General features: G+C 42.2%; 1 protein-coding gene across 5 annotated transcripts in view; it reads left to right on the top strand.

Annotated features, from left to right (window-relative positions):
• The first annotated feature begins 2,603 nt into the window (after window positions 1–2,603).
• rtel1 (regulator of telomere elongation helicase 1) overlaps window positions 2,604–12,187 on the top strand; it is a 111,868-nt gene continuing 102,284 nt past the window's right edge. For 3 of the 5 annotated variants that reach the window (XM_052031143.1, XM_052031148.1, XM_052031147.1), the window contains exons 1-3: window positions 3,032–3,169; window positions 10,695–10,804; window positions 11,838–12,031. The gene's annotated coding sequence lies outside the window, so the exon portion shown is untranslated. Of the gene's footprint in view, window positions 2,689–2,997; window positions 3,170–10,694; window positions 10,805–11,837; window positions 12,032–12,187 lie in introns of those variants that run through there. The other 2 variants (XM_052031146.1, XM_052031144.1) reach the window with 2 other exon arrangements.

A 12,187-nucleotide genomic window follows, 5' to 3' on the forward strand; every position in this document is an offset into this window, starting at 1 on the left:
ATGTAGACAGGCAAATGTGTTGGAACATGTTGAGATTAAAAAAGCAGTGTTGGAGCTACTAAAAAGCATTAGGATAACTAAGACCCCGGGGTCGGACAGGATATACGCCAGGTTACTTTGGGAAGCGAGGGAAGAGATTGCTGGAGCATTAACAATGATCTTTGAGTCCTCCCTGACCACAGGAGTGGTACCGGAGGATTGGAGGATGGCAATCGTTTTTCTGTTGTTCAAGAAAGGTAAAAGGGATAATCCTGGGAATTACAGACCAGTGAGTCTTACATCAGTGGTGGTCAAACTATTGGAGAGGATTCTTAGGGACAGGATTTATGTGCATTTGGAGAAGCATAGTCTTATTAGGGATAGTCAGCATGGCTTTGTGAAGGGCAGGTCATGCCTCACAAGCCTAATAGAGTTTCCCAAGGAAGTGACAAGACAAATTGATGAAAGTAGAGCAGTGAATGTGGTGTATATGGATTTTAGCAAGGTGTTTGACAAGGTTCCCCATGGTAGGCTCATCCAGAAAGTCATGAGGTATGGGATTCATAGAAAATTGGCTGTGTGGATTCAGAATTGGTTTGCCCACAGAAGGCAGAGGGTGGTTGTTGAAGGGGAGTATTCAGTTGGGAGGTTGGTGACTAGTGGTGTTCCCAAGGGATCTGTTCTGGGACCCCTGCTCTTTGTAATTTTTGTAAATGACTTGGATGAAGAAGTGGAAGGGTGGGTTGGTAGGTTTACAGATGGCATGAAGGTTGGTGGTATAGTAGATAGTGCAGAAGGTTTTCCTTGGTTACAATGGGATATAGACAGAATACAGAGTTAGGCGGAGAAATGGCAGATGGAGTTCAATCTGGAGAAGTGTGAAGTGATACACTTTGGAAGATCAAACTTGAAGGCAGAGTACATGGTTAATGGCAGGATTCTTAGCCGTGTGAAGGAACAGAGAGATCTTGGGGTCCAAGTACATAGATCCCTCAAAGTTGCCATGCAAGTTGATAGGATGGTTAAGAAGGCGTATGGTGTGCTGGCCTTCATTAGCCGGGGGATTGAGTTCAAGAGCTGAGAGGTAATGTTGCAGCTCTAAGACTCTGGTCGCCATATTTATGGGAAGGATGTGGAAGCTTTGGAGAGGGTGCACAGGATATTTACAATGATGCTGCCTGGATTAGAGAACGTGTCTTATGAGGAGAGATTGAGCAAGCTGGGTCTTTTCTCTTTGGAGCAATGGAGGATGAGAGGCGACTTGATAGAGGTGTATAAGATTATGAGAGGCATAGACAGAGTGGACAGCCAGCACCTTTTCCCAATACTAGAGGTCACCTGTTTAAAGTGAGTGGAGGAAAGTTCAGGGGAGATGTCAGAAGTAGGTTTTTTTACACAGTGGTGGATGCCTGGAATGCACTGCCAGAGGTGGTGGTAGGTGCTGATACAATAGGGTCATTTAAGAGACTATTAGATAGGCACATGGATGAAAGAAAAATAGAGGGTTATGGGAGGTGGAGAGGGGGATAGATTGAATGTGGATAAGGTTTATATAGGTTGGCATAACATTGTGGTTCAAAGGGCCCATACTGTGCTATGCTGTTCTATGTTATATGTTTAAGTCCACTCTGTCTCCCAACAATACCACGACACCTGACAAAATGCAGCACTCTTCCCTTTGCCAAAAACATTCATTCGTGTGTATTTGATCTCAGTTTAGTAAATGCTAGTTGTCCTCGTTCCTTCACTGGGTATAACTTTTAACAATGGATGCTTTGCTATTCTGCTGTTAGTTGCTTTTTTTTGTTGTTTTTGCAGATTTTGGTGTCTTAACAGTTGGATGCTTCAGAATACACTTTGCTTTATAAACCCATCTATTAAAGGTTTTTTTTTGCCAAAATTCATTCTGCAGAAAATGTGTCAAAAATCCCAAAACATGCAATGAGATATGAGAATGGCAGCTTAGCAAAGGACAGACTTATTTTGAGTGCAACTAAACAATATTGAACTAGTTCATACTGATTGGACAATAGGATGCAGAAATGGCCTGAACTACTACTGCCTGCTGAAGGCTGGCTGAAAGCTGAGAGAGAAGAGGTGACTTTGAAGAAGATGCAAATAAAGGTCTAACATATAGGCACGAACAAAGCATCCAAAATGTATCATCCTACCAGTGCCTCTTTGATGCCCTGTGCCTCTGAAGGTTCAGGCTGATCATGGAAGGAGGAACAGATGTGAGCTATTTGTAACAAGGTGACATCTCAGCACAGACGGACAACTGATAGGTGCTGTCATTCATCCTCAATGGTCTTATATTGTGATTTATTGTGGCGTACTGACCACTTAATGGAGACATGTTTGCAACCCTTGACTATTTCATAGAGTTCAATGACATCTCTCCAGTGTGCTAATGGTATCCAATTTTTCTTGAACATCTAAGCACGTCCATCTAAGCACGTCTGGTTTCACAACTGTAGTTTATTTTGCCTGTCTTGTTCGTTGCAGTGCAGTAAGTTATTTAAAGGAAAGTGATTTTTTTCCATCTCCATTTCTGCTCCATCTCCGTATGGAGTGGAGCAAAGTAACTCATGCACATTTAATACCAGTTAACGTCCGTTCTATTTCGAGGAGCTACCGCAGCTAAATGTAAACATTGCCAATGGTGGTAAACGGACAAGTGCCAACAGCTTCGCCCACAGCTCAGAGCGGGTAAGTGAATGAGTTGGTGCCAGTGCGAACCAGTCACTGCGATGCGGTAGGGGGAGCTGCGGGCGGCGGCGGCGACGGGAGGACCGCGGGAGCAGACCGGTCGGTCCAGTAGGGGGCGCTGGGGGCGGCGGGGGCGCGGGAGGACCGCGGGAGCAGACCGGTCGGTCCAGTAGGGGGCGCTGGGGGCGGCGGGGGCAGACCAGTCGGTCCAGTAGGGGGCGCTGGGGGCGGCGGGGGCGCGGGAGGACCGCGGGAGCAGACTGGTCGGTCCAGTAGGGGGCGCTGGGGGCGGCGGGGGCGCGCCGTGGTTCCGGAGCGCGGTTCTGGGCCGCGAAGCCGCGGATTCAAGTGCAGGTCGGTATTCGCCGGTTCCTGATGTGACTCGGGTTGCCAGCGGCAGCCCCTCCGCCTTTCCCTGGGAGGCCCTTTGAATAGTCTGAGGAGCTTTTTGCTGCATGTGTAGTGCAGATCCTCCAGCAGGGTAAATGTAAACTGTGAATTTTAAACTAATAGCACTTTTAATTCAGCAGCAAATTCTCAATGTGCTTGGAATCTCTTTAGGTTCCAATCACTATTCCATTTATATCCTGTTATTTGCATTGCTGAATTAATTTATATTTGCAGTATATTGAGTGTGTATTCCTTTAAAATCAACGTGTCATAGCTTCTGATACATTGTTATTACAGTCTCCAATGATGCTGGGTTAGAAGTTCTATCCTTTTTCTTTTCTGAATGGACACATGGAAGCACCTATGGAAGTAACATTATTGATGGGTTTGGGATATTGCTCCTGTGGAAGTAAGATAGCATGTGAGCATGAGAGGTGGACCAGTAATGACGCAAAATGTTATGGATATAGAGGTGGGCTGGAAAAGTGAGAGTCCACAGGCATTTGGTCTGCACATGGAATGGCTGGAGATGCTTCGGTGAGCGAATGATAGTGTCAAAGGCTGGTTGGAGGGGTGGAATTCAGAACAGAGTAATGCAGCCATATGTGTAAAGAGGCAATTTTACTAGTTATAGTAGGGCAAGAAATGTTCAAAATGCTAGCGAGTTTAACGATGCCATGAACAAGTTCAGTTGCAAGTATGTTAAAACTTTGAAGGGGTAATGTAATCCAGGACATTCAGGAATTCAGTTCGTGCAGTCAGGGGCCAGGAGATGACGGGGCAATATCACAGCATGGAAGAAGGGCATTTGGCCTGTCAAGTTGGCTGTCGTGAATATATTGTCAGGTTAAAGATACTGGCTCAAAGTTGCAGCATTCATACTTTTTATTGGGCACTGTGAAATAGTTTTTTGTGCAAGTACAAGGGAGTTCAAGCAACTCCTTGATATGACATTTTGAGGGAGTGTGTAAAATGCCTGTGAGTATGGAAAAGGCATTGAAGAATTTGAAACAGTTTTTCTCAGGACACGATGCTGAGGTTAGAGACTAGGCGGTTATACAGTGAGATAATAATGGTTATGTGGTCCTCACCTTTGTAGCCAAATCATAGATGCCACAAGGGTTTTTAGTGAGAAACGGGGTTACAGGAGTGCTGGAGACAGGAACACTAAGTCACATTGGTGAAAAAGGAAGGAAACCTTGCTGTGTCTGTCGTGGAAACCATTCAAGCTCTGAATGCCCTTCCAAGATGATCCAGTGTTTTAATTACCATTGGATGGGGTGTATTGCACAGGTGTGCACGTCCCTCAAGGAAGCAATAGTCTCCATTTGTTTCAGGTACAAGAGGGCAAAGGTCTAGAATAGACCTGTTGGGTGCCACCTATACTCTGGATTCAGAGAGTGAAGGGCTGGAGTTGGGTATATTGAGAGAGAAATCTCATGCAATTATTTTGCAACATAAGTGTAAATGGAGACACAAGGGACTGCAGATGTTGGAATCTGGAACAAAGTACAAACTGTTGGGAGAACTCACTGGGTTGAGCAGCATCTGTGGGGGTAAAGGGATTGTTGGCATTCTGGGTCAAGACTATAGAACAGTCCTCTGACGCTTTTTTTTACATCAGTGTAAATGCTTGTCATTTCAAGATTGAATGCCTGGTTGATAAGTAAGAACTGAAGGGAATTTTAATAATCCTGAAAATGGCATTTGATCAGTTACTTTTCTGTTTATTTTAATACTAGACTTGGCAATTCTGGTTAAATATTTGGAGGCATTCCTGGTGATTTTGCCACGTGATACCTACAAATGATATTAACTTTAAATATTTGGATCTCGGTTCTTGATAATTTGCATGCAACTGTTGTGACTGACAGTCCAAGGGCCAGGCAATTCTCTGTATATCACTGGAAGTAAATCTGAAGGTGGTGAATGGAATTGTGAGAAGGGATCTTTGATTTTACTAGCAACCAGCAGTAATTTATTGAAATTGTGATGAAAACAAACTAGAATACTAGTAACACAAAGGTTTTTCATGAAAACCAAAGATATTACAATAACTTCCATAGTGTGTGTGTGTACCTGGTAATAATGGGTTTAAAATAAAGTCTTAGATACTGCCTGTAACCAGTAGTAACATTTAAGCATGCTGAAGTTCATTATGTAATTGTAGTGAGGATCCCCATGCATTACATAGGATAAAGTCAGTGTCACCAGTCAAAACAGTCTCATTGAATTCTGGTTTGGACTTTGAACTGCAAGCCTCAGAGAGAAACAGAAATGTAACCTTCATATTGATCCAAAATGTATTTTGACATTTGAAAATTTATTGAACCTAACAGAAAAATTACACAAAAACCAGCAAGCCTGGTGTGTGATACTTGTGTCTCTCAGGTCCTCTGTCACCCCTTCCTCTCATTCTGCTCCAGGCTCCTTAGGAAATGTTGAGTGCTACAGCATTCTCCGGTCTTCTCTTCCCAATGAAACCATTATCCCTTTGTGATCCTGCACTCCAACTGCCCGAGTGCCCAGCTCCATTTCTGAATCTCTTGTCTAAATCCTTTTTCTCTCATTTTCTAGTTTGGAGTTCTAGTCTCCAGTCTCAGTTTTCTCACCTCCTCATGAGCTGTTATTCTCATATTTTGAAAAAATGGTGCTGGAATTGCTGACAACACCACAGTTGTTAGCAGAATCTCAGATGGTGACGAGTAGGCATACAGGAGTGAGATAGATTGGCTGGTTGAGTGGTATCGCAACAACAACCTCATACTCAATGTCAGCAAGACCAAGGAACCGATTGTAGACTTCAGGACAGGGAAGTCAGGAGAACATACACCGGTCCTCATTGAGAGGTCAGCAGTGGAAAGGGTGAGCAGCTTCAAGTTCCTGGGCGCCAACATCTCAGGATCTATCCTTGGCCCAACAATTGATACAACCATGAAGAAGTCATACCAGCGTCTCTACTTCATTAGGAGTCTGAGGAGATTTGGCATGTCACCAAAGACTCTTGCAAATTTCTATAGATGTACAGTGGGGAGCATTTTGACTGGTTGCATCACTGCCTGGTATGGAGGAGGTACAGGAGCCTGAAGACCCACACTCAACATTTCAGGAGCAGTTTCTTCCCCTCTGCCATCAGATTTCTGAACAGTCCATGAACTCGACTTTGTTTTCCTCTTTTGCACAATGGTATTTATTTATCGGTAACATAGTAGTTTTTATGTCTTACACTTGTTACAGACTTGGTGAATGTCCCTTTAAGATAGAGTAGTTGTGTGTGTGTGTGGCATGCTTACGTCAACTGAAGATAAAGGACGTAATGACGTTGTTGAAGAAGTCATTTGAAGAGAGAGAAAAGGGAGAGAGACACCAGCCTGCAAGTTTCTCTATTGATGGATGAGAAACAATAACTGTGTCTGTCACTGCAATCCACATATGGAAATTGGAAGTAATCTGGTGGAGTTCACTTTGTTGCTGACCTGTAGAAGGAAACAGGTATTTGTGTGGACGGCCACGATTCGGATGCTTTTCAGGGTGAGGAAGTCACTACCGAGTAAACACTGAGGTGTTGTTTGGGTTCCATCGTGGAACATTTGGATTTGGTAATTACTCTCTGTTCTCTCTACATCTGCGTCTTATCTTCAGACAACGATGGTTGTGGAAGAAGCCTTTACTCATGTTTTACTTTATGGCTTGCTGAACTGAACTTTAAGAACCATTCCTGGACAGAGTTAGGGACTTCGCCACACACACACACACGAAGAGTTTAGTTTTGGGGTTAATGTTCAAGGTTTAACATTTTTACTTCTAACATACTAATATTTTTACTTTTATTTTTCTTATTATTGTAAGTAGTGATTAATAAAATAGTTTTTAACACTGAATCATGACTCAGTGTGTTTCTTTTGTTGCTGGTTTGTAACACTGTACTGCTGCAGCAAAACAATAAATTTCATGACGTATGTCAGTGATAACAAATCTGATTCTGAATCTCTGCTGGGATAACAGATTTTACCATAATGATTTGGGCACTTTGATTGCTTGCATCATAGCCTGTTATGGAGGCTCCAATGCACAGGATCGCAAGAGGCTGCAGAAGGTTGTAGACTCAGCCAGCTCCATCACAGGGACAACCCTACCCACCATCTTCAAGAGGCGGTGCCTCAGGAAAGCAGCATTCATCAATGAGGACCCTCACCATCTGGGACATGCCCTCTCCTCATTTTACCATTGGGGAGGAGGTACAGGAGCCTGAAGACCCACACTCAACGATTCCGAAGCAGCTTCTTCCCCTCTGCCATCACATTTCTGAACGGTCCATGAGCACTACCTTGTTGTTCTTTTGTTCTTGCAATATTTATTTTGTAATTTATAGTAACTGTTTTTGCACTGTACTGCTGCTGCAAAACAACAAATGTCACGTCATCTGAGTCAGTGACAATAAATCTGATTCTGACGATGGCACTTGAAAGTAAGCAGATGGTATTGTATAGGGATGGCTAGAGTATGGCTTTTTCTTTGGGAGACTAAAGTATGGCAATTCAAACATGCTTATAGAACAGGCAAAGAAATGGAAATTAAATTCAATGCAAAGAATATACAAATGTTGGGGCAGTTGCAGAAAGAAGATGATGAGAATAAGAGGGCTATGGGCAATGTGACCACAAGCCAAGCTGAGTTGATCCAAGGTCAACCTCTCTGTTGTTGATTCTATAAGGGTAGAAATTCATCACTGATCAAAAAAGTCATGATAAAGTAGCACACAGAACTCTTTCTAAAATTTTGTTATGTTGCACAATTTGAACATGGAACAGAAGGCAAATATCCTCTCCAGTGTAGTATAAACAAAACTGAGTTGTCAAAGTTTCATTATCCAGTTTACCAGGTCTCAGGCAGCTGTTTGAACACTTCTTAAGAATGCAATCTATGTGACTGTGGGGGTTGAATCATAATTCATGGTAAACTGAGTTGTCTGGCATCAGACTTGACTTGAATGATAGGTTTACGCAGATATGTCAGATGGGGTTTCTAAACATAATAGCTTGATGCTGTACAATATATTGACAATTATCACAGCTAGCAGCAGGAGTGTATGATGACTTGGGTGCTCAAGACACAATTCCCTAGTGCAGGTGACACAAAACTTGGCATAGTGAACTGTTAGGAGGGCATAATCAACTTGCTAGTGGATTTGATGGGTAGATGAGAGATGAAAATTGTGCTGAGAACTGCAAAGTGTTACTTTTTGGTAGGACTAGTGAGCATGATTCTAAAGTGGTACACAAGGGATATCTCAAGATTCATATGCATTGTTCACTAAAAGTGGCAGGGAAGATTGATAAAGTGGTTAACAAAATAGACAGGATCCTTGTCTTTATTCATTGGCATTATATACAATAGTAAGGGAGTTATGATGAACCTTTGTAAAACATTGGATTGGTACATTGGGTCCAGTTCAGAGTGCCACAATATAGAAAAAAGATAAAGGCTCGAGAGGGGTTGCCGAAAGAGATTTACTCAAAGGATTCTGTGGATGGGGGCCTTTAGTTATGTAGACATATGACAGAGTCATGAAGGCCATGTGCAGATTAGATAGAATCAGTTCCCAATGGCAGAAGAGGATATAGAATGAAGGTGTTTGATAAAAGAATGAAAAGTGAAATGAGGAAAAAACATTTAAAGGCAGTGAGTCATTGGGGTAGGCAGAAGCAGATTTAGCTGTAATGCTTAAAAAGGAACTCGATAATCTGGAAAGGAAGAATTTGCAGGTTTAAGGAGAAAAGGATAGATTGCTCTTACATATAGCCAGTATGGACTTGACAGGGCAAAAGACCTCCTTTCCTGCTGTAACCATTTTGTTATTCCATATCCAGACGTTCTTATTCCTGTAATTTGTTTGTGAACATGAATGTATGATCTAAAACAACATTTAACCACTCTTTCTGTTGGTGTCCCATGGTTATCATGAGATTAGAACTTAATGTGGTACAAAACGTTTTGGCAATAAGACATAGAGATGATAATTGGAGTCTACTTAGCAGTGCATTGTTGTTATGGTTTATAGTAATGTGGTTGAACATAGAACAGCACAGGATAGGCCCTTCAGCCCACGATATTGTGCTGACCCTGTATAACCTACTCCATGATCAATCTAACCCTTCCCTCCTACACAGCCCATAATCATCTATTTTTCTTACATTCATGTGCCGATCTAGGAGTCTTTTAAATGTTCCTATTGTATTGGCCTCCACCACCATCCCCGGCAGTGCGTTCCAGCCACCCACCACTCTCTGTATAAAAAGAAACTTCCCTCCACTCACCTTAAATGGATGTCCTCTGGTATTGGCCATTGCTGCCCTGGGAAAAAGGTGCTGGCTGTCCACTCTATCTATGCCTCTCATAATCTTATACGCCTCTATCAAGTCACCTCTCATCCTGCATCCAAAGGGAAAAGCCCTAGCTTGCTCAACCTTTCCTCGTAAGACATGTTCTCTAATCCAAGCAGCACCCTGGTAAATCTCTCTAAGGCTTACAATTCCTTGCTATAATGAGGTGACCAGAACTGAACACAGAGTACTGTTTAACCAGAGTTTTATAGATCTGCAACATTACCTCATGGCTCTTGAACTCAATCCCCCAACTAAAGAATGCCAGCACACCATACGCCATCTTGACTACCCTGTCAACTTGTGTGGCAACTTTGAGGGATCTATGGACGTGGACCCCAAGATCCCTTTGTTCCTCCACACTGCTAAGAATTCTTCCAATAACCTTGTACTCTGCCTTCTCTTTTCCAGGTGGAATTCCATCTGCCACCTCTGCCCAACTCTGCATCCTGCCTGTATCCCGTTGTAACCTACGACAGCCTTCTACACTATCCACAACACTTCCAAACTTCGTGTCATCTGCAGACTTACTAACCCACCCCTTCACTTCCTCATCCAAGTCATTTATAAAAATCATAAAGAGCAGGGGTCCCAGGACAGATCCCTGCAGAACACCACTAGTCACTGACCTCCAGGCATTTACTACCACCCTCTGCCTTCTGTGGGCAAGTCAATTCTGAATCTATGCAGCCAAGTTTCCATGGATCCCATGCCTCATGACGTTCTGGATGAGCCTACCACGGGGAACCTTGTCAAATGCCTTACTAAAGTCCATATATACCACATCCACTGCTCTACCTTCATCAATTTGTTTTGTCATCTCCTCAAAACTCAATTAGGCTTGTGAGGCATGACCTGCCCCTCATAAACCCATGTTGACTATCCCTAATAAGACTATGCTTCTCCAAACACTCATAAATCCTATCCCTAAGAATCCTCTCCAATAGTTTGACCACCACTGATGTAAGGGAGGACGCAAATATCATCGTCAATGCCCCAGCAATCTCTTCCCTCGCTTCCCGTAGTAACCTGGGGTATGTACCGTCCGGCCCCGGGTACTTATCTATCCTAATGTGACTTTTTTTTTGCATCTTGTTTTGCATGTTTTGGAATGCTTTTTTAAAAAAGACTTCAATACGATTATCATGTGGTAAATTTAGAAAGCTGAAAGAGGTTACCTCATTAATGCTGTGCATTTTCTTTTGATTTTGTTTTTTGTTTATTCCCTTTTAGTCACCAAGATGCCCCAAATCCAGCTTCATGGGATTAATATAGATTTTCCTTATATTCCCTATAAATGCCAAGAGGATTATATGTCCAAGGTGATAGAATGCCTACAAAAGGTAATAAGCTATGCATTGTGTATTACATATTATTCAGTAATGTTGTCACTGTTTTCCTCATAGTATTTAAAACATATCTTCAAGCAGGATGCATTATGGTTCGTTCATTCAGTGAAACCAAGAATCTGTCAAATTATGGAGTATTAATAGTTATTGCAGTACATCAAATCATTATATAATGATTTTCTTCCAACCTGTTGCCTGACAAACTTCATATCTATCTGATATCTCACTTTCTTTGTTTTTAAGATATGCTAACTCGCATGAGTCTAAGGATTAAATGTGGATCATGTTGATGTGGAAAGTCTGGTCCTGGGTGAATATGGGAGTCTATAATTATTAGTGTTTTAAATGATTTGCTAAATCACAGGATTGAAGTTAGTCTAATTATTGTCATCTCATGCTCCAGTTGTCACATTGGCTTCAATGTGAAGGGTGAAAGTGCGCAGTATAAAAACTACCTTTGATTAATTCCATATCTTATAGTCTGCGCAATCATTCAGAATAGCTGCCTTTACCTAACAGTACACTGCTGTCCAGTTGCTGCTTAATGACAGTAAGCATTGATAGACGAACTGTTCAAAATGCAGGACAAAAATGGAAAGTTTTACAGTAAATTGTGGAAATATTTTTTAACTAAATATACACACAAAGTACATTGTATCGTGTGCCAGGCAGTTCCTATTAAAATCAGTGCCTGTGGCTCTGAGATTTTCCATCATCACTGTGGCTGGTCATAGGTAATCTTGTACTTATTTCAGGGCAGCCTGAATTAAGAACTAGGGTACAACATTTCTGTCCAGTACAGTGAAATTACAGATTATTTTTGGTCTGAGGGTTTCCTATTTTGTTGCAAACTAAAGGAAGAAATCTTCCAGTCATAAAGGTGACCTGCTGTATATGGAGGCTTCTCATGCTGTAAATTTGTTTCTCAGAATATTGTGTATCTATTTGTGAAGGTGGATTGGAGGTGTTTCTGTTGGTGAAATGTTGTACTATAGAAGATTATGTACATGCTGTTTTTTTTTTGCAGAAAGTAAATGGGGTTCTGGAAAGCCCTACAGGTACAGGAAAAACACTTTGCCTTTTGTGTGCTTCCCTGGCCTGGAGGCAGCACTTCAGAGACAGTATTTCAGCAAACAAAATAGCTCAGAAGTTAAATGGTGATGACTTTTTGATGGTAGGCCCTATCTTCGTGGGGCAGTGGAACCATAGATGCTGATTTGGGTAAGATAAATTTTTGACTTGCTTACTTTCTCTCATCGGTTTTTTTAATTGCACACCACAGGTACCTCCTCATTCAGAAACCAGAGTGGAATTTATCACTGGTATTAAACCTAACATCTACCAATGTGCACTTTTCAATACAAAGTGTGGGCAGAG

This window comes from Pristis pectinata, chromosome 16 (genome assembly GCF_009764475.1).
Source record: "Pristis pectinata isolate sPriPec2 chromosome 16, sPriPec2.1.pri, whole genome shotgun sequence".
Classification (NCBI taxonomy): domain Eukaryota; kingdom Metazoa; phylum Chordata; class Chondrichthyes; order Rhinopristiformes; family Pristidae; genus Pristis; species Pristis pectinata.